Source organism: Chinchilla lanigera, unplaced genomic scaffold (assembly GCF_000276665.1).
Source record: "Chinchilla lanigera isolate Chin_1 unplaced genomic scaffold, ChiLan1.0 scaffold00107, whole genome shotgun sequence".
Lineage (NCBI taxonomy): Eukaryota > Metazoa > Chordata > Mammalia > Rodentia > Chinchillidae > Chinchilla > Chinchilla lanigera.
This window is the reverse complement of record NW_004955508.1, coordinates 2,606,498-2,629,794: the sequence shown is the minus strand read 5'-3', so window position 1 is coordinate 2,629,794 and position 23,297 is coordinate 2,606,498. Positions and strand designations below refer to the sequence as shown.

The window sequence follows — 23,297 nt, the reverse complement described above, 5'->3', positions numbered from 1 at the left end:
AGTTCAAAGCATGTGTTTTAGTTCAGCAACCTATGGTAAGTCCTCATTCTGCCCATCTAGGTGGTCTTTTAGCTGTTCATCCAGGTCTGAGCCTCAGTTTGGTCATCTGTGAAATGGGTATAGTACTTATACCTATATCATAGGATTGTGATAAAAAACAAACGAGGTGATTCATGTGCTGTCCTTGGCATGCTTACTATTTCTTATTAGCTGTTTTAAATTCCCATTTCTAACATTCTGTGGTTTGCTTTTGTGCCCATTCTCTATCTAATTGAAATAAAGAGACAGATCTCTTTTGTGTTTGGAAATGTGAAAATATTTTTTTCCTCTGGCAGTGGGGAAATGCTCTAAAAAAAATGCTTTTCAAGCTTTAATGTACATCAAAATCACCTGAGGATCTCGTTAAACTGCAGATTTTGATTTAGGAGGTCTGGAGTGGGGCTCAAGGCTCTTGCATTTCAAAGCAGCTGTCAGGTGGTGCTAACCTGCGGGGGGAGCTAGGCTTTGAGGTACGAGGCTTTGGAGCAGTGGCTCTTGAACTAGGTTGCACATGGAAATCTCTTAGGGGATCTTTTAAAATGGACCGGCCATGTCTTAAATAAATAATTCCCAGTCCCAGGGGTGGGAGGCTGGTCTCACCACTGAAGGTCCCTGGTGATTCCAATACACATACACGTTCGGGTACCACTGCTATAGAGGAGTTTAAAAAATAATGATGCCTGCATCTCAGCTTGAAAAGCTCCAATTTGGTTCAGGGTAAGGCCTGAGCGTGGATATTTTTAAAAGCTCCCCAGCAGCAGTTTGGGAACCACTCTCTAATGTCTAAAGCACTGCTCAGTAAAGCACAGGGAAAAATAAAACTGACTCATGTTCCAGGAGGTTGAGGTAATTAATTTCCCTTCAGTTGGCTCCCTTTTACCTAGAAGATTTGCACTGAAATATGGCCGAACTAAGAACTTTAAAAAAAAATCCTTATTTTAAAGCAAAAGCCTATTTAACATCTGTATAGGGGAAGCTGTGTTATCCGGTAGCTCAGAAATAGGCCCAAGAGGAAGAGCATTGAGCTCCTAATCCTCTCTACCACTGCCTCAGCATGACCTTGGAGAATCTTTTCATGTTTATATTTTCATATTTTCTCCTTTGCAAAACTTGGCTGATCCTACAAAGTGACCACAGGACTGGTGCGTGGTCAGCTGCAGCTTCAAAAACACCCCTGCTGCGGATCTCCCGAGCACTTCCGCTTTGCTGACCGAATCCTGACAGTTATGCAAGGTGCAGACTTTGGGAGCCTTAAAAATTGGTCACATGTTAAACCTTAGTCTTCTATCTCTCTCTCCTTCTTTTAGTGGAACCAACTGCTTCCTGTTCTGTTCGCACAAAGTTTAGACTTAGTGTATCCCAGAGAGGAGAGAAATCAGTAAGAGGAAGGAAATGATTTTGTAAAAGTCATAGCAAGAAGCCTAGTAGGATCGTTTTGCTTCGTGGCTCTCCAGGGGAGAAGTCTGTCTACACCTGAGGCTGGGGGAGCCACCGGATGAAGAAGGTTTGGTAAGAGGGTTCGGATGGCAGTTGGGTACCATCAGGGCCATCCTGCCTCAGGAGGAGGAGTTAGAAGCATCCCGGAGCAGTTGTTTCTACGCCTGTGTGCCAGGTTCAGCTGGGCAGCTGGTACAGCCCATGGAGGCTGAGGCGGTTGACACAAGGTAGGGTCTGGCTGTGGTGTTTTTGCCAAATTCCCCCGTAAGTCTGATTCTGACTAAAAGCTGAGAACCACACTTAAGTAACAGCCTTCTCTTGATGTTTTCTGTTAATGTTATCCCAAGAACATTCCTGAAGTACCCAAAGCTGCTCTTCTTTTGGGTGTGGAAACCCCTTGTAATCACTGTGGATTCATAGGATCATTGGAGGTGTTCTTGTGAAATCAGAGGCCAGTCCTCACAAGGCATTGCAGAATGAGCGTAAAAGAGGCTCTGAGACCTCACTGTTTCACCCGGTCCACACTCTCCCTAGGAAGAGTGAGAGGACGGGAGGAGGCCGTTGCGGCCATAGACCTGGCTTACACTGCAAGTCAGGACAGGGGACAGACACAGGGCAGGGCTGAGCCCTTGTCCTTCTGATCCTCAAGAGGATGGAAATACTGTCAGGTCCCCACCTGGGTCCCCTGCCAGAACAGCATTGTGACCCTCTCACCTTTGGCACAGATTCCAGGAGCCTCTTGAAACTTGGATGGTGATGGGCGGAGCTAAGGAGCTTTGGAGACATTAGGGTGGGGGTAGGGGCTGATGGGAGGTGCTGCAGGCTGTCAGCACACACTTAAGGGATTGTTATACCTTAGCTTTCTGAAAGAGGCTCATACATCTTCGTTTCACTAGCACTTCGCCTGTGCTTCAGAATACACTACGTAGATGTGTAAGAAATGCTTGTCAAGGGAATGAGTGGATGGAGTGGCAGAAATATGTAAGATCAAGTAGCACAGAAGCGCCAAAGGATACAAGAAAACTGAAAGGAAGTGATATTGAAGGAGAAAAGTGGATGAAAGCAAGGTGTTGACATTAATAAATATTGAGGAGGATGAAGTAAAAGGCTGAAAAGGCCCCTGAGGGAGGCGCAAGAGAAGCTGGGACTCCTGAGTGAGGTTTGTGTGGAGTGCGGAAGGTGAGAGGGCCTTGGAACAGCCAGAGAAAAAGCAGAAAATGACATAAAAGAAACAGGGGCAGAGGGAGGGTAGAGACAGGGGGAAGGAATAAAGAGCCAGGAAGAACAGGATGGGGGACAGGGGGAGAACTGTCATGGAGGACAGGCCTCCCATGGGCCAGTAGGGTTGGTCTTACTCTTAAGTAGCTGCGTGTTTCTTTTTTTTTTTTTTTTGGTTTTTCTCCGGTACCGGGTTTGGTTTTTCTCCGGTACCGGGGCGTGTTTCTTGAAGAGTGACTGTGTTAGCATTCTGTCACTGGCAACGTATCCGAGAAAATAAGGTTAAAAGGAGGAAGGATTTATTTTGGCTCATGACTTCAGAGATTTCAGTTCATGGTGGCTTGGTCCTATTGTCCTCGGCCCTGTGGTGAGGTAGAACATCATGGAGGGAAGTGTGTCGCAGAGGAAACTGTTCACTTCATGGTGACCACGAAGCAAAGAAAGAAAGGGAGCGTGGGGCTGGGGATTTAGCTCAGCGGCAAAAGCGCCTGCCTGGCAAGCGCAAGGTCGTGAGTTCGGTTCCTGGTACCGGAGAAAAACAAACAAACAAACCAACAAACAAAAAAAACAAACAGAAAGGGAGCAGAAGGGGACAGAGTTCCTATATCCCCTTGAAAGTCACATCTCCAGTGATTTCACGTCCTTCCACTAGATCTGTCCTCCTAAAGTTTCTATCAGTTCCCGCTCCTGCCACTGCTGGCAACTAAGCCTTTAGCACATGGCCCTCGGGGCACATTTAAGATCCAAACCATAAGAGTGGCTTAGACCCGAGGAAGGCAGAACGTGAGGGAAGAGCAAGACTTGTACAAGTGAAGTGGATCACTGTCAGGAATCATCACGTTCTGTGGAATTGGATGTTTTCAAATTGCATAAGCCTCCTTATTCTCAGTTATCCTCTACAAGACAAGCGAGTCCCTCCTACATCGCAAATCCACCTCAGCTAAGCCCCAGACATCCTCTACTAATACCACAAACACCTCCTTGGCAGCCTTCCCTGCCCTCCCTTTCCCGCCTGCCACATCCTGCCCTTCCCTCGCAAAGGCACACATGGTTTCCCAGGCATTTCCTTTCCTGACTTCCAGCGTGACACACAGGCTCCTTGCTGCCTTCCTGTCCCCACAGACCCTCACTCATGTAGGGCCACCGACAGCCTATTCACAGCCTTTGTGCAGGGAGGCGGTGGTGTTGGGGTGGGGAAGCTGTGGGGAGTGGGCGCTGAGAGGCTGTAGGCTATGGGGGGTGGAGAATGGGGGGTGGGGGTGCAGGGAAGCTCTCCGGGGGAAGTTTCTCACAGAAAGTGATATCTGAACTAGATTTTAAAGATGAACAAATGTCCCTAGTTCCGGAGAGGTCTTTGACGGGTTTGAGAGCACATGCAAAGTGGCAGAAGGGTCCAGAGTGTGAGTCTCAGGATCGCGGAGGGCGCGAGTGGTGGTGGTCTGAGGTTGGAACACGTAGGAAGGGCCAGGGGTCTGGTTTTAAAGCAAAGGCAAGACACAGCGAGCTTTGCATGTGGTGATTACTTTGGACGTGTATTATTATTTGTTTCTTACATATGAACGAACTGGGTCTTAAAGACAGTTAACTAGGTCTCTCAGAGTTAATGCTCTAACTGGGACGAAACCGGGGCCTCTTCACCTCACCCCAGGTCTGGATGACCTCTTCGTGAGATTTTCCTTTCAGAACTTTCTAGACCCTCGCATCACCATCTGAACACTCAGAGGACTCAGCATCGGGTCAGCACTGATACTGCCCTTCGTTCCCTATACAGGTGGTTTAAACATCTGTTTCTCCTACTTTTTAACAGACAGGTTTTATTCATTCCAGGTTGATCTTTAGAAAACTAAACCAAAATATCCCACTGGGCATTTGCCGGCATCAGTTTCCAGAAAACACTTATACTGGATGTCAGCTCAGTTGGGGGAAGAAGATATAAAAGATCTCCCAGGCTTTGGTGGGAAACAGCAGTTCCAGTCAGTTCTTAGTCACCCACTGGAATGGTTGATGAGTAAGCTCAGCCATGGGCCCTGGGTTTGGTCTCTTCCTTCCACCTAAGTTTATACGAGGTCTGCTTATGGTAACAAAATGAAATTTCATCAGTGTTTTTTTTTTTTTTCTTTTCCTTTTCCTGTCTCATGTACATAGGTGAGGCTTCTACTAGAGAAATGGCCGCTGGGAGAAGAGAGATGGAAAAGAGCCTTGCAAATCCAGACTGTGGAGATTATCTTCTGTATCACGGGTTGGCTGAGACATCCGCAAATATTCACCTTGATGCCTGAGCCTGGGAGACGCCTTTGTTTGGGGCCAGCAACAGTCCACAGGGAAAGGCATCCCAAGTCTAAGACAAAAACCTGAGGAGGAGCCGAGCCTTCTCAGTCCTCTGGGGTTTTACGAGAGCGACACTGTAGGATAAGAAGAGATTTTTACGCCTTTCTTAGACTAGTTTAATCTTGTAGGCATTCAAGCCTTGGGTGGAGAACGGTTTCAAATTGACAGACCTGATAAAAGTCTGGTCAAAGTTGTGTCATTTATGAGACACCCAAAGTCTACCATCTGAGAAGCCAACAAATTATTGTCACTGCTGATAAAGGTGAGTCTCTTAGAAGCTTCTCTCAGTAAAGACAATGTAAATAATAACAATTCCTATTGAATAAATAACAACTCTTATTAAATAACAATTCCAAAATGTCCCCTCACACATTCAAAATCTGTCTCTTGTTAATATTTTTTAAGGGTTGGTTTCACATCCCCTTTTCCTTCTAGAATACTCTTATTAAAATCTAATTCCCTGGTTTTAGGACTTAGTTTAAACATACGGGTCTTTCTAAGTGACTATTCACTTGCCAGGCCAGGTGAGGAGCACTCCCATCCCTACCCTAGCCCCAACCCTCACTGCGGGTCCAGGGCCTCCTGCTGGCGACAACCTGCCCTGTATATAACTTCATAAGTCAGTCAACCAGCTGATTGTAGTCTATGGATAATTATTTTGAAGAACACTTTTACATTTTTACATCTGATCCTGGACCTGCCATAAAAATTACTATTAATTTCTTGGATTAAGAAAACTATTCCGTTTTAATTTACTCAGGTTAAAAGGCAAACACACCAGCTTTGATGTGAATATCTGTGTGTGCAAAATCCTAACTGATGCCGACTGATGTAGGCCATTTGGGTAGGTTGAGAAAGGGACGTTTGGGAAAAAATGTTTTGAAAGCCCAGTAAGGTTTTTTCCTCTGCTTCCTCTCACTGTATTCTAGCAGGTGACACCAGTCCCTCTTCTTATCCCCCTGGCTGAGTCATAATCATTTTGTCAGGCTTCCGCTGTACTGTTTGATCATGGTGGCAACAAACGTACTGAGCGCTAAGCACTTTAGGCACCTTATTTGGTTTCTTCTTGACAACCACGTAAGGTAGACATTATAATTTTACAGCTACAAATAGGCTCAGAGAGGTTAGGTAAATTTCTGTGTCACTCAGCTCATAAGTGGCAGAAACCAGGACTTGAACTGGTGTTTGTCTGACCTTCAAGTCCTGAAGGCAATAGCTGTCCTTATAAAACTTTACAGCCCCTTGGCTTTCATTGTCTTTATGATGGAGATGTTGAGGGAAGGCAAGCGGGGAAGGCTGCCTAAAAAATGTAAATACTATATGGAGTGCAATGGTCTCAAGGAAATCTTTTGGCAAATTGGATGGATCTAGTTAGTGGAGGTCAATTCTATTTAAAGTGCATGATCAAAACTAATTGCCCGTCACCTCATAAAGCAAGAAATGACTGACAATAACAAGCACTGTGGCATAGGCCAGAGATTCTGGCTGAGAAGATGGCTTGAGCCACAGAACTGTGTCTGCTGCTTCTTTCCTGGCTGGTCTCCATTTCTCAGCTGTCAAGCTGTGGAGAAGAATGCTTGCTATTTGTCAGATTTATCCTTATTTCAGCATGGACAAAACAGTCTCGTCAAGCTTCCCTTTGTGGTATATTCTAATTGGCAATTTGATCAGATTAGAAACATTTGTTTTTTCTCTCTGTGTGTATAGCATCTAAAAATTCATACAAATGGAATTCATTAAAAACATTATAAATGTGAGACCGACAAGTATGGACATCATGCTCCCTGTTGTCCCGATCTAGACTAAGTTCCTCCTGAAAGACGACTTTAACCTGCCCTCAAAGCGCTATCAGAGAGGTTGTGGAAGCTGTAGCAGGTCCACTACATAGGAAGAGGTGTTTGTGGGAAGGCTTTGGGGGTCCCTAGAAGACCTGGCACCCTCTGTCTCACTCCAGCATCCATACACCTTCCAGCCCCTAGACTCTGGCCTTTCAGAAAGCAGCTAAAATCCAGGCCAAACTCCACATGCCTGAACTATGATTCCACCGCTTCTGATTTTCTGTCTAGTATCTCAAACAAGTGTAACATTTGGATCTATACCTTACAGCTGTATGTGAGTTAAATGAGACAGTGCACGTCAAGTGTTAAATATTGTATGTGGTTTGCAGCAAACGTCCAAGAGTTGACTATTATTATATCTTTGAAAATGATTTCTTCTTGCCTATCAGCTTCGTGAAGGCTAGGACAGTGTTCCTTTTGATAAATCACCAGGGCCTAGTGCAGTGATAAGTACATGGCAGAAGCTCAATAAATATCTGTTAAACAAATATGGTCAGTCTTACATGTGCATGAGTTACGCACCCATGAATTCAATGAACCATGGGGTGAAAATATTTGAAAAAAAATTGTGTCTGTTGTGTACAAGTACAGAATTTTTATTTTTTAAACAATACGATATCACAACTATTTATGTAGCACTTATATTAGGTATTATAGGTAATCTAGAGATGGTTTAAAGTATATAGGAGTGGAGCTGGGAATATAGCTCACTGGTAGGGTAACTTGCCTAATATGTGCAAGGCCTTGCTTCAATCCCTAGCACTTCAAAAACAAGTAAATATTCAGAAGGATGTGCGTAGGTTATATGTAAATACTGTGTAATTTTATATAAGGTACTTTAACATCTGCATTTTTTTATCCATAGGAGCTATTCTAAAACTAATATCCTATACTGAAGGGTAACTGAGTATTAAACCTGACCCAGGTTAACCACATCTTCTGTCTGGGATTCTGCCATAGTCTGATCTCTCTGCTTGCCTTCTTATAACTGAAAACATTTTCCACATACTTCCAAAGTGATGGTTCTAAAATATAAGTATTATGCTCGTGACTTTCTTAGCATAAAACCTAATTCTGGAACATGAAGAACCTGGCCCCTGCACTCTCTGATCTCTCTTCTGCCCCAGCCTTGTCTTTCTGTGCTGCTGGCCTTTCCCCAACATGCTTTCCTTTTGTGTTCTCCTTTCTGCTCTGCTGGCCTGCATGTTTGCTAGTGTATTATTCCATTTGTATCTGTGGATTGTTCAAGCCTCAGTGGAAATCTCACTTCCTCAGGGAGGTCCTCCACACTCCCTCTTCTAAGTTGTATTGGCTGCCTCTCCCACTGTGTTCTCTTCTATGGTGTCACCCTCTGTTCTTTCCAATAGAGGGTTAGCATTCTGTTGGCCTAGGCTCCCTTGAGCAGATATGGACAATTTTTCCCAACTCTGTATTCAGGGACTTCACACTGGTGGATTGACATCAGCCATGAGGGAGTATTTACATCATGGGAACTGGCATATGCTTCAAAGCAATTTTTACTTTTTCTGTAGACAGCTGGTTGTTAAACGTTTATGCGCATACCATTAGTTGGTCCCACAAGAGTAAGGGGTGTCCCAGTCTGTCACAGAGCCTGGCTCAAAATAGGGCTCTATAAATAGTTACAGAATTAAAAGAACATACATTGAAATGTTCAGTGTGCCCATACTGAACGGTATGCCTTATGCATATGTGATCTTTCTGATATTCGCCTCATGACATCAGGATTGCTCCCTTTATTTTTCAGATGAGGAAATCAAAAAAATTCATTAGCACATGTTTGCAGTACATAATGATTCTATCTATTGTGGGGAGTTGGTACATGTACCTAATACACCCTAATTCTTATTTTTGTCCCCTACCCTACCATCCTTCCCTGCTCCTTCCAACTCTTGGTCCCCTGCCCATTTGTAAAAGCTTAGTTTCCATTTGTTTCTTCCAATTTTTTTTAGCTTAGTCTCAGCCAAATGGTTTGTGCAGGTCATAGGGTGAGTAGGTCGGAGATCCCGTGAACCTACACATGGATTCGGCCCCAGCCTGTTGCCTTCTGCTCCTGGCTGTCTGTACTCACACTGTCTCCAACCTGGCATGGGTCTTGGAATAGGACCTACATCCTATCTGTTCTCAAGCTAACTGATCCTTCTGGCATCATTTGCTTTGTTGCTTGTCTTGCGATGAGTCAGGTGGCTCCCTGCTCACTTGTACCTGGATCCAGGTCTCCATCTTGCCCTCTGGGTGAACCCTGACATTGGGGAACCTACCTCATAACACGACACATCAGAGCTGTGGAGCTTCTGGTACCCTATACCTGTGACTCAGTAGTAGGATGACCAATACTTCCCATGTTTTCAGGGATTTCTCTCTTTTACTCCTGAAAGGGAAGTCTTAGGATCCCCTGCAGTCCAGGGCAAACCGGGATGATTGTTCACCTGGTTGGCTGTATGACCTGACACAGCACCAAGCCCGAGGCCATAAGAAGAAAGGACATTTCAAAGGGTTCTGAGACCACGGCGGTGTCAGCTCCCTTAGGTCAGCAGTTTGTTTTCCCCATCTTCTCCCTGCCTGCTGACTCCACAACTCTACTTTGGTGTGTGCTCAGGGCTAGGAGCAAGCAACTCCATTTCTCTAAGCCTCTGTTCACACATCTATAAGGTGGAGATAACGAGGACCAGCTACATCATTTGTGGGCTCCGTTCAAAGTAAAAATGTAGGGATCCCTGTTTACGAATTATAAAGGATTTCAAGATGGTGGCTGCAGAGCATTAAACCAAGGAACAGATTTAGAGCTGGTAAGCTCTTTGGAGTTTTCCTGCAATCCCCGTTCACACATCCATAAAGTGCAGATAATGAGGATCAGCTATGTAATTTGTGGACCTCAGTTCAAAATAAAAATGTGGGAATCTTTGTTTAAAAATTATTAAGGGTTTCAAGATGGTGGCTGCAGAGCTTTAAATCAAGAACAGCGCCCTCAGAGTGGGTCTGCGTGGGTCTCATGCCCAGGAATCTGGCCCTGGAGATAACTCTCATCGTGAAGAATTGTGAGGGTTAAGTGATGCAAAGCGTTAATAGCATTGAGCATGTGCCTGGCTTAGAGTGAATGTTTTGTAGGCGGTGGTGTTTCTGAGGTCTGGCCTAACTCCCTTGCCTTGCTTGCCTCTCCCAAAATAGACATCTGAATTTCTACCCTGACACTCCTGTGTCAGGTCTTTTGTAAGTCACTTCAGCTTCTCTAGGCTCAGTTTTTCTCCCCTATAAAACATAGGGTTTGCAGAAAATCTCCAAAGAGCTTACAAGCTCTAAATCTGTTTTGGCCAACTCCGTGACATTTATACATATGAGCAAGGTCTTAATGTTCTTTGGAAAGCAGTTTCTCCTTTCTTGGGTTTGCTGAGATTCTCTATTCAGACCTCAAGTTCCATTCCTATCAGAGCATTTCTCCCTGCAACCCTGAATACATAAATCAAGGGCTCTTAGATTATTTCTAAAGTTCTTTTAATCCAAAGGTCAACCCATTTTACACATGAGCAGTCTAAGGTTTGAGGAGGTTGAGTGACTCACCCGGGGCCACATAATGAGATAGGAGGATGGCTGTAGGAAACAAAACCAGTCCTCTGTGGAGTTTTATTATCGCAGTCCTGGTAAAGGAAACATCAGCAGGGTAGCTTCATGGTTTTACTTTGCAATTATTTTTCCTTGAATAATTTCTTATAAAAATAAATGGGGGGAAGTAGAAAAGCAAAAGTTACTTTTCATTTGGGTGGGTTCACTATAAGATTTTTTTTTTCCAAATAGGATCACCTTTTTTTTTTTTTTTCTCAAGTCCTAGATACTTGATCCAGTCTGGGCTTCATGGTCTCTCACTAGTTTTATTTTTACAGTAAAGATAAGTGTTTTCTTTCTTCCCATTTGAGTATAGGATTTCCAAGCCCTTTCTTAAGTTTCTGTACTCGGGTGAATAAGCAGATGTTCCTTTAAAATAGCATTTTCTTAACCTTTTGTTATCTCAAGTGTTCTCTTGGGAATATCTAGTCATTCTCTTAAAGGAAAAGCCTAGAAAGAGGGAAGGAATGTTCTCAGCCTGGGTCTGGTCCACAGGAGTTCTCAGGGGGCCTCTCCATGGGGCATCTGGTCATGTGAGCGGTTGAAAATTCTTGAGCTTTTCCCAAGAGTGACAGTTAAAGAGGGTAAAAGCCTCCCAGTCCCTGGAAATCCCGTGATTCCCTAAAATTGTACCCACCCTCTGCTGTGCTAGTCTTTTCACTGCTGGAGCCTTCTCTGTGCAGAGGACCTGCTTCACTATTTAAGTAATTTATCTTTTAAATTTAATGTTGCCCTTTTAATGTGAACTGGCTCAGGGCCAGCCAATTATTAGGAATGATTATGATTTTATCTTTTTTTTTTTTTTTGGTTCTGGCAGTCAAAACTTGGGGTGCTCTATCACTGAGCTATATCCCCTACCCATTGTTTTTTTGCTTTTTTTGTGACAGGTTCTTGGTAAGTTGCCCACGTGGGACTTGAAATTGCAATTCTCCTGCTTCAGCTTCCCAGAGTGCTGAGATTTTGCAGGTATGCGTTACCACGTCTCTCTCAATTTTATCATTTTTAGGCTTGGTCTTTTCTTAGTTTAATCCAGCCTTCACTGTTGCAGTGTTGCTGAATGACAGGCACCTCACCCGCCTGGAAAAGGCTTCTTGGTGCTACCCTCAACATTCGCTGACATCTAGGGCACCAAGCTATTTTCTCCATTTTGAAGCAGCTTAGGAAGGAAGCCCAGGGGCTTAGTGTGTAAGGAAGTATGATTTGACAGCCAGTTGGAGCCTGTCTGTGAGTGAGGTTTGTAAACTAAGAACAGTTCCTGGTGGGCATTTTCTTTCCTTTTCCATACCGCGATGTAATAATCTCTTCTTTAGAACAAAGTCATGTAAATCTGGGGCTGCTATGAATTTACAACTGGTATCAAGCCAACATGGAGAGCTGAGATGCTTGGAGTGAAATGCGGAGGTGGTGTGGCCTTTACAAAACAAAACCAGAAAGTCTTACACATGCCTTCTTTCTTTCTTTTTTTTTAAATCCTAATTTAGAATCTAAGTTTGCACCAAAGTAGAAATGGATACTTTCTGCTTCCTGCCTTCTCTCCTGAGGGACAGGATGCAATCTACTTTTAGAACTTTTGTGCAATCCTTGAACAAGGTAGAGGGAGACCAAGAAAATTCGTGGTCACGATGCATGTGTGCAGGAGGGCAGGGGCCTGGGGACCCTCCCTGGCTCATTGGATCGTGCAGACACTGATAAATTCAGGTAGCCATAATTTTTGTAAACAGAAAATTGGAAGGAATATTTAAACCCTAGAAAACTATTGTGGGCTGCAACTCACTCAGAGCTAAACTTGTTCTTGAGTCGAACTGGATTGTTTATGTGGGAGGATGTTGGATGTCCTCAGGCCTCTCCTTTTAGAGATCAGGAAATAGGAACCCAGAAAGGTCAGATGAGCTGCTCAAGGTTGTAAAAGGGAAGAACTCTCTGTGTAAACAACAGTTTCCAGGGAACCTTTTCCCATCTAGCTCAGCCAAACAAAAACTGACGTTTTACTTCACAGTCATGGAGATGGAGGTCTTTTCCTTAAGCGTCCGCCCACTGTGTAGCAATTGGCCTTGGTCAGCTGCTTGCCCAGAAGCTCTTGTTTTGTGGGAGGATTTATTTTCCAGCAGTAAAGAGAAGGAAGTCTCTTGGCTTGGCAGAAGAGAGTGAAAAGTCCCTGACAGTCAGAAAGCAACAATAATGTAACTTGATATCTAGATTTTGATCATTTTTGTCTACCTAAGCAAAGCAGAGATCTTACATGGCTCGTAATATGAAAGGGGTATTATTTTGGCATGGGATCAGAAATGGTCTTCATTAATAAATTAATGTGCCTGCTTTGTTGGCTGGTTATGACCTTCTCTTCTGGCTAAGTGGAATAAAGACATTTAAATGTCATACTATTATCATATATTTGCACAGGACTTAAAAGTTCACATGACCTTTCCAATACATCATGTCATGCATTTGAAACACACCTTGTGAGGTATGTGCTCCCATTTCTAGATAAGGAAAGTGAAAGCATAGGAAAGAAGGATTTGTTGTGGAGCATAAAACTAAGCAGTAGATGTGAGTCTTGAACACAGGACTTCTTATTCTAATTTAAGATTCTCTTTCTGCCGCATGATAATTCAGCTTTTCTAGGTTATGATAAGTTCTTCTCAGAGCCAGGTAAGAGCAAACTTCCCTTCCCTATGGGTTAGGTGTTTCTACTCTCTGTAACTATACCATTAACTCTTAGAACAAAGTAATGACGGTGGAGAGGATGAGGACCAAGGACAGCTGTATTAGAAGCAGGTGAAAATGTCAGGTCTTACTGCATAAACTAAAAACACTAGGAGAAAAAATCCCTACTCTCTGTTATCGCATGTTATCTTAGAGTGCATGTCTGGTTATGCTGACAATCGTGGGGAGAGGGAGTGCATTCTGAATGTTCTTTCAACTCTATGTAACGCTATGGCCTCTTTGGCCCCATATGTCCTGAACACCAACCTTAAACATCAAAAGAAGGCCGAGGACTGCTGGACTATATTTTAGTTTCTCTAAGAACTTCCTAAAGTCACTCTTAAACAATATTTTGAAAATACATTACACTTCCTTACCCAGTGGGGAAAAATTCACATGAGAGATAGAAATATTTTGTCTAGTAGAATAATAAACATACCATTAAGCTCAGATTTTCATGGCAGAACAAAGCCCGAATGATGCTAGTCTGTGAAATGTTTAAGTTCTTAGGAATGGAAACATCCCAGGAAAATAATCAATTGCTCTCTCGTAATGTCAGGGGATCTGGGCTAACCTACTTCTGTCAGTTAGCGAGCAAGAACTGGTGTTGGGGAGCGGTGATGTTGGGTGGTTGGAGATGCATTGCCACAGGGCTCAATCCAACAGCAAGTGAAAAGGAGCAGGAATAAACTTCCAGACCAAGCCTTAACTACAGTGTCACGACAGCACCTCTGCTGACCTTGCTGGTTTTTTTAGAAGCAGGAACATCTGCATGGAAAAAGGCTCTTCTTGAGTGTGTGCTCAGATGTCCGTCCCGACTTCCTCCGAAGCTGTGCCACAAGAGAATCCAGTAAGTGCCTTCATGTTGCAAACTAGAAAAGTGAGAATGGCCTTCCCTAACTGGACACTGGCTCTCCAGGTCAGAGGGTAAGAGGACGTGGGCAGTCAGCTGTTCTGTCGTTCTGCCTTTATGTCTAGCAGATGAAAACTCACCATGTTTCACACAGGCAACAGAGAAGTAGTGTCGTATACCTTCCTTAGGGTGGCACCTGCAGCTGCCTAGAAGGTTTCCTCATTTCCAAAGCTGCATCCCTCCTGATGCAGTGTTTGGCCACCACCTTATCTTCGCTGGTACAGCTGATCACTGTTTTCTAGTGCCATCGGTTATTTGTGGAGAGATGTCTTCCACAAGGCTTTTGTTCTTCACAGCTCTGACCATTGCTCACATCAAGATGGCAGCCCCTGCTCACCGCTACCCCTGCCTTACGCTGCCAAATCAAAAAATTCTGCCAACTTGTACCCCAGAGAACAAGCTCTTCTTCAGATCCATACCTCCTTTCCTTTCAAATATCTTTCTTCAGGTCACTCTATGGGCAAAGGCTAACCAATGCCTCTTAGGAGGCTTTGATGAAACCATAATATTACACAAAAAACAGGATATAGATTGAGGGAGGTAAAACAAACAAGCAAACAAACAAACAAACAAAGCCTGGAATGAATTGACCTACTGGAGACCAAGTACCATGCCCTGAGCTTTCACACAAACACCATAGCAACCCTCATGAAGTCCTTTGAGCTCTATTTGGCTGTTGCCACATTTGTGGTTGAGGACAGAGTTCTACCCATCCCTCTCTATCCTTAGCAGGCAGCAGTTTGATAGTCATAGGAACTGTTCAGTAAATGCGTATTGGGCTCATGTGAACAGAACATTTATGCCTCACAAGGATCATGTTCCTTGCTACTGCGATGGCAAAGTGTTCTGTCAGCAGATGTCTGGATTTCCTGCTCCTCCCTGCTTACATCCCTCTCCTTCCACGGTGCTGACCCTTCTCCCTCTGACCTGTCCCACAGAAAGCCTGACCCACGGGAAGAGCAGTATGGAGACTGGCTGGCAGAGCCGTACAAATGAGCATTCTGAGTAGGTTTGAGTGTGGGGAGAGGATGATTTGAATTAGAGTTTTTCAGGGTTCGAGGGGGGACTGTGGGAGGGACACAGAGCAGCTGTTTCCACTTAAAATTGATTAGCAAGTATCGCTGCAAATGAACTCAGAATTTAAAACAAAACGCCATGGTAACAGATCATTCTAAATTATTCTACACCAGCTGAAGGAAAGAAGTTTTTCCAGCAGATGCCCAGAAAGGTCTGCTTGAGCCCTCATTCTCCCCACTGAGCAGCCCTGCTCAAGGCTGTGTCACAGAGAAGAAATGAAGTCTAATTCCTCCTTGCTGGCTGGCTTCTTGTCATGAGAATTTATCTGGTTCCGGAGATGCCTGGCACTGTTTGCAAAGCTGGAGGTAAAATCTCACTTGAGACCGAGGCAGCCCACCTGGCTCCACACTGCCTTGGGGCAAGATCTGCACTTGTGGAGATTAACCTGGAAACCACCCTCCCGTCTCTTAGACTTTGCCCTTATTGTACTCTATTTCGGCAAGCTTGTGGGCAGTGCCTTAGCCTTTCCACACTTAGGACATTAGACATAAAATATTGTTTGGTTTTTGAAATGTTCCGATAGAGTTAAGGGTTCTAATTCGCAGAAACAAATAACCTCAAGGTGTGATACTCAAGGAAACTTCAGAGAGTCCAGTGGTTATTAATGGCCATACAATTGGGCAGCATTAGTGGAAAGCCTGATAGAAGAGGTAAATCAAATAAAGAAAATCAATTTTTGAGAATAAATTAAATTTAAAATGCTTCAGCTCTAGGCTCAGGCAAAGACAAGTTGTAGTACATCTTCTGGTCATCTGACTAATGGAAGTCACACTTTATTCCCATTATACTGGGTGCACATTATCAAGCTCTGATCTCTCTAAAATTAGATCTTGCAAAGAAATAGTTGGCTCATTGTGACAAAGCTGATGGGTGGCGAGGGCTTCTAACAGCAACATGCTCCATCTGAGCAGATTCTGTTCTGCTCAGCTCTACAAAGCATCCTTTGTATTTTGAGAGTTGATGTGCCACTATGTGGCATGACAAAAAAAAACTCAGTGGTCCACCTCTCTTTTCTCGGCTGCTTTGCAAAAAGTAAGTACTTAGCTGCTCCTAGCCTAATATCCCTGCCACCGTAAAAATCAAAAGATGCCACCTTGTCACTTTAAGTTTAAAATCATATTAGGATCATGAGTTGGGAATTCTCAGAAAATAAAGACCCATGGGGGGTTGCTTATCCTTTGGTCAAGGAGATTTAATGCTGCTCTATAGGAACTGTGGGTTTTTACATTATCTTCTTTAATTGGAAAAATTCCCACTTGGGCAGAGTTAAAATAGACCCCATGTTTAATGCTGCCCTGGGGTAACACTAAAATGTGTTCTAAGTGTATAATGGTAGAGTGAACAAGATTCCACAGTCCTGTGCTGCAGGGAGAGGGAGAAAAATGCAGGCGATCTGGGTGGAGAAAAGAGGGATCCAAATGGCATCAAGGAAGGATCTTTAGCTGGTGAGAAAGAGCCAGGAGGTAGAGAGGAAAGATGGTAGTGCTAAGGTCCTTTTGTCCAGAGCTACATCCACTGAGTTCTGTGATGCCTCTGGATTTCTGAACAGATGAGTTGGATTATCCTTGGCTAAGTATAGCCAGGTTTGAGGGTTGTTGGAGAGGGACAGTAGGAAGGCTTGAAGCTATGCTATAAGGAAGAAATGCTGCATTATTCCCCCAGTGAGAGCATTCTCCATATCTTTAGCCCATTAGCAGCCACCCACCACCCACCACCCACAAAACTGCAAATTTGGCTACATGAACAAAGGGGGTTGATATTTTTATTGAATTCTATTGATAGACCCACCCAGCATTTATGATATGTACGTAAGTCCTGTATGTCAAGAAATTTGCTATCAATAATTATTATTATGACATAGTTCTTGCCTCAAACTCACTTCTATTCTAGTGAGGGACAAAGAAATTATGCAAGTAAGTTCAATTTCTTTGCTAGGTGCTCTGAGAGAAGTGGGATGGGTATCTCTGGGGACACATAGAACTGGCAGCTATTAGCAAACTTGATGGTAAGAGGACCTTTGTCAGCTTATGGCACTCTCAGGAGAGCTGGTCACAACAGAGTGATCAGAAGACAGTATTCTATGCATTGAGTTTTGCCTTGAGGATGTGCCTTTAAGAGTGTACTGATATCAGCATAGCACAATAATAGTAAGACAATACTTGTTGGTCTAACATCAGGCATGCAAATAGGAATTAAAGCACTTTGGGTATTTGATAAACTCCAACCATCTGACATGGCCCCAAAATAAGACAGTGGAATAAGTGGTCCAGATTTGGATTTAATGGACACCCCAGCTAAGGAGTAGAGAAGGATAATACTGAAAGACCAAGAGGAAATTCATACTTAGCACTTAAAATATTTTACAAGTAATACTGCTATTAACTCTCCCAACAAGCCATTGAGGAAAAGATATTATTTCCATTGCACAGATGAGTAAACTAAGGCTCAGGGTGGTCAAGTACAGCAGCTGTCCAGGATCAGACAGGCACTAAATATTGGCCACAATCTTAGTCTTTTTTTTTTTTTCCGGTACCAGGAATCGAACTCACGACCTTGCACTTGCCAGGTAGGTACTGTGCCGCTGAGCTAAATCCTCACAGCCCCCACAATCTTAGTCTTAATCTTAGGGTTTTATGGGGGATTAAACACCTTTACACTCAGCATGCTAGAATAGAGCCTGAAACATAGTCAATCCTCAATAATTAACCATTATTATGAACACAGATAAACCTCTTCCAAGAAAAAAAGGACACTCATCAAATAACCGACCTAATTCAGACTCCTCAATAACTAAAGGCACTAATTATCTGCCTCTAAAAGAGGAAAGAAATGAGGCAAGAATGTACTAGCCCAGTGTGAAGCCTACTGAGAAATGAAAACTTCACGAGCATGACAGGCGGCCCTCCTCAGACACAGGCCTCTGCCTGAGGAGCCCACTGCTCCTGTGGAACATGGTGATTCCCCTCCCAGGAGCCCCAGCCAAGGAAACACCTGCCTCATTTATGCCCCGGCTTTTCTCTCAGGCTGGAAGTCTCAGTGTGACAGGGATTAAGACCAGTTCCCCAGTCACAGTCCTCCGTCCAGATCCTCACCCCAGCAGGAGGCTGTGAGGTTGTTAGAGGGGATGATGGATGAGATGTGGTGAACCAAACTTTCTAGCAGGGATTTCAAGATGTAAACCATCTGCCTACTGGGCTAAGCAGATATCTATGCTCTGCTACAAATCTCATTATTTATTTCTAAGTCTTGAAATGTTCTGTGTTCCATTTTCTTCCATCTTTCCCCATCCTGATCTTGGTATAGGCCTTTGCCACCCAGTGGAATTTACAGAAGGTTGTTACAACTACCGGCAGTGGGGTTGGATACTGATATGGAGACTTCTTTTTACTTTTCCTGTGTCTCAAGCTCCTCTCAAAAACTGTATTTAAGATTGCTTTACCATTGATTAATAACTGTTCATAAATGTGCTTTACTTTTCTTTCAACAGGTGCTATTGAAACATATTAGGAAGAATTTGTCATTCGTGAATTCTTTGAGAAACATGAGCAGGTACATTTTTGTTCTTTCTTTGGAGAGCTCAAAGTTACATTCAGCTGACCCTGTGAGGTAAATAAGAGAGAATTGTTCTTAGAAGCATTTTTCTGATAGGAAACAAGCACAAGGGGAAAAGTGATTTACTTGTTCAGAACACACAATGTTCTGAATCACATAAAGAACACACAATTAGCCAGGCAACACAGCAGCCAACTGTCTAGATGCATATAGTGACTCAAATAGAACAGAGCAACCTATCTGTCACAGCTGGCTGCCTTTTATGCGACACAAGCTCTCAGGCTTTCCAGAGTCACTGTTACATCTCTCTCGCACGGGGTGGCCTCTCCTACCCACTTCTGTTACCCGGCTGGAAGTAAGGTGCAAGACCCCTGCTCCACCAGTGAAGCTGCTCCTTGGATCTTTGAAACTAATTGCATGGGCCGTAGCAGGGTAAAGGGAATCAGACATGCTAATGTAAATTGAATGCTTTCTGGGAGATATAGATTGAACTTGGTATTGTAAGAGGATGTCTGGTGAAATGGAAGGAAAGCTGGGAAGGTGACAGACAAGGGTAGATTGTGACTACACTAAAACGAGTTGGTTAAAGTTGGGTTTCAGTTGTGATAGTTAAGGTGGATTTTCAATTTGATTGCGTTGGCATTAGCCTAGCCCAGGGCTAGGCATACTTCTGGGTGTGTCCGAGTGGGTCATGGAGGAAGTGACTTGGGGTAGTATATGTGGTCCTTCACCCTTTCCTCTTGGGCACCTGTCTCCTGCTCTACTTCCCAGGCACCAAAAACTAAGCATCTTTGCTCTGCTGTGCTCTTCATCCATGGAGTTAGGAAAACTGTAGGACCTACGGCTGGTAGACTAACAGTATAGTTATCTACTGATTTCACTTGTCACTAGCCCTGGATCTTTGAGTAAGTCTCTTATCCTGATTTTGATTTTATATGATAAAGGACCTTGATGTTTTTTAATAAATGTGTCAAACAAAAACAAAAAGAACTACTCACTATGTAAATATAATGGAAATTGCCACACATTTGGCCTCTTGAAGTGGTATGTAATAAAATGGGAAATCATTCATGCAGACTCTATCAAAGACCAGATGTGAATCCCTGACACTGGAATTGACAGAGAGAGTCTCTAATATCAGTTTGAGAATGAATCCAAAAGAGAGAGGTGCAGTCTCTGGCCAAGGATTCTCTCATTGAATGCCCCCCAGGTTTCCTTTTTGACCTTGGCAAAACCACTTGGTTGCCTTATGCTTCCCATCTGCAAACAGTAGCTAATGAGTGATACCTACCCACAGGGTGTAGGGTGGCTTAATTAGTTAATGTTTGTCAAATGCTTTGAAGATCAGAGCTCTACCTACTATAAAAGCTTTTTGCTTCTGTTCCTGAGAAGCCAATTCTCTTAGCAAAAGACAAGGCCTCACAGGGCAGTGGCTGCTCTCCATCTGAGGGGATAAGATCTTCCCCATGTTTTCATCTGGTAGAAGAAAGGGGTTTGTTTAATTAGCAGGCAGTGTTTTTCGAGAAACAGCCTGTGTGAATTAGCAAAGCAACTGCAACTCCCAGAGTATTATTATCATTTGTCTTTTTGCTCCGCTGACATTTGCAGTCTGTTACAAGACACAAATTCCTAAAGGATAGACATGCTGGAGGGGGCAAGCTAAGTGGGGGACAGTGACAAGTCACTAAGGATTTCTGCTGAAATTGAAATTTAAAACCTCGCAAGAAACATCTGCAAGATTATCAAGGCAAAATGGGAGGAGAGTCGGGGAGGAGCCCGGGGGTTGGGAGAAATCCCTTCCCATTTCGTGTTTCTATTTTCCTGACTCTGAGGCTCTGGTGAGATCCTTGACTCTCTCTGTGCTTCTTTGGCATCCTGTGTGGGCTAGTGCTACCACCTGTGTCCACCGCTTCAGGGCCTTTGCCTGCTCTATAAACATCAGCCACTTGTCCTTTGTGATCACTTAGTCCTCTGCAGCCTGGATGGTCTTCTTGGAGCGGAAATGACAACAGTTTTGCCTCTCTCTCAAGTTATGGTGTTGTGCTTTATTGTTCAAAGTCTCTCTCTCTGTGGCACTGGGAGCTCCATGAGGGTAGGTTCCTTGTACATCTTATTCACTATGGTTTCTTCTGTGCCTGGTGTGTAGTAGCTGCTTAACAAAGAGCACGTGAATTACTACCTGGTCTGTGTACCCTACTATTCCTGTGACTACACATTCCTGTCTAGAAGAGGAGAAAGTTTTCATATGGGAAGCATTGTGGGTTGAATTTCATCTCCCTAAATATATGTTCAAGTCCTAACCCTGCTGGAACTTGTGAATGTGACCTTGCTTGGCAAAAGGGTCTTTGGCAGATACAGTATAGTCAAGATGAAGTCATACTGAACTAGAATGGGTCCTAAATCTAACATGACTGATGCCTTTATAAGAAGAAGGAAGTTTGTATTAAAGACACAGACACACAGAGGAGAAAGCTATGTAAAGACAAAGGCAGATAGATACTGGGATGATGCATCTGTAAGCCACAATGTTTGCTCGCAACTGTGATAAGCCAGAAAAGGCAAGGGAAGATTCTTCCCTACAGTCACTGGAGGAAGCATGGTCCTGTTGACACCTCCATGGCAAAGATCTAGACACCAGAACTGTGCAAGAAGAAAATTCTGTTGTTGTGAGCCACCCAGTTTGTAATATTTTATGATAACAATACTAGGACACTAATACCTGAAAGTTATTACAGACTAGCAAGAAATCTTCTGGGGAATGAGACAGGAGCCCTGCTCACTTTTGCTTGGAAACTTCTTTTTTATGGCTTCCACTGCAGAACCAAGTGCTATGCTTTTAATTGTAGAAGACTGGTGGTTAGACTGTACAGAAAGGAAAGTGGGGGTGGGAGTGTGTGGAGTTTACCAAGACCTTACTGTTGTGCCAGTGTACCTTTTGGCCCTTCTGGGTCTGTCTGATCTTCAGATATGTTTACCTAAGTCCTTTCTGTTCTGGGAGGCAGGTTCACCACCACAGACACAACAGCTGTTCACTGGTTGCCCTTGCTTGGAAGCTCTCAGTTCTTACTTTATGTGCCCTGTATCCTCTGCCTCTAGTGAGACCAAGGGATCTGCACTGGGTGCTATGGTCTATGTGTCAGGATATTTTCCTATACATTTAATGAAAACATGGTATGGTCTAAAGAATCAGCTGAAATGGCATAGCTATTACTTTAAAGTATATTTCTTGTTAAATAAGGAATATTTGAAAATGCAGTTAAAATATACATAGGTTGTCAGTGGTTCTTGGTTCTGAGAAATAGCCTCTTATGGAAGATTCTATTCACTCTAGAGCAGTGATTCTTAATCTTTTTAAGGCTAAAGACCTTTTGAGAGTCTAAGCACGTAACAGAGTCTCTCCCAGAGAGGTGAACATCCGTACAACATCTGAACACTACTGTTAGGTCCCTGGTTCCCAAGTTAGAAACCCTTGCTCTGCCCTAGCTGGGTCACTCTTTGTGTCCTTTTGAGGTGCCAGAGGGGAAGCCACTTGACCCTTCTATGGACTTTTCAGGGAGTGTGTGTGTGTGTGTGTGTGTGTGTGTGTGTGTGTGAGAGAGAGAGAGAGAGAGAGAGAGAGAGAGAGACAGAGACAGAGAGAGAGAGACAGAGACAGAGAGGGAGAGAGACGGGGAGAGAGAACAAGAGAGCAAGCCTGCTCCACTGGGAGAGGGTACTGTTTGGGGAGAAGAGGACTATACTATAGTAGTTCGAAACTTATTGAGCAACTGGGAGCAATGTGGGGTCTCTGCAGCCTCAACTTCTTGCTTATAAGAAGACAGTGAGAGGGTCTTGATAGTTTGGTTGATTTCTTTCTTTTCTTTCTTTTTTTTGTGAGGGGGTACCGGAAATTGAACTCAGGATGTCGCACTTGCCATGTGCTGCTGAGCTATGTCCCTGGCCCTGATTGATTTCTTCTCTGTTTTTTTTTTTCTTTTTTTTTCCTTTTTGAAGAAAGTCTACCAATGTGATGATTAATTTTATGTGTCAACTTGACTTGGTCACAAGTGCCTAGATATTTGGCCCAACATTATTCTGGGTGTGGCTGTGATGGTATTTTTGGATGACATTAATAGTTGAACCAGTAGGCTCCGAAAAGCAGATGGCCCTCTGTACTGTGGGTGGCCAGAGCAGAACAAAATAGACTGAACAGAACAGAAAAGACTAGTAGGAGAGAATCTGATTTCTCTCCCTTCCTTTAATTGACTGATGGTTTTCTGCTTGTGAACTCTGACTCAGAGCGGAACTTACACCATCAGCTCTCCTGCATCTCCCGCTTGCTGACTGCAGCGTTTAGGCCTTCGTATCCTTTATACTACTGTGTGGGCAGCTCCTTATAAACAATGTCTACATAAATAAGAATCAATCTGTTTCTCTTTCTAATTAATAGATTTCATTTCTCTGGAGAACCTTTACTCATACTGTTAGGGTTGAGATACTCGCCGCGTGAAGGAAGACTCCAAGAGACGTTCTCTCATGCAAAGAGCAAGGGGATTTTATTCACCAAGCATGCATGGGGCTCACTGAGCTCGCAG

General features: G+C 43.7%; 1 protein-coding gene and 1 long non-coding RNA gene across 4 annotated transcripts in view; both read right to left on the bottom strand.

Moving 5' to 3' along the window:
• The window catches only part of Slc9a9 (solute carrier family 9, subfamily A (NHE9, cation proton antiporter 9), member 9), a 611,715-nt gene that overhangs the window by 41,998 nt on the left and 546,420 nt on the right, over window positions 1-23,297 (bottom strand). The gene's annotated exons all lie outside the window — the stretch shown is intronic.
• The window catches only part of LOC102008965, a 93,416-nt gene that overhangs the window by 14,005 nt on the left and 56,114 nt on the right, over window positions 1-23,297 (bottom strand). The window contains exon 2 of the long non-coding RNA XR_264386.2: window positions 4,962-5,096. This is a non-coding gene — a long non-coding RNA (uncharacterized LOC102008965). The remainder of the gene's footprint in view (window positions 1-4,961; window positions 5,097-23,297) is intronic.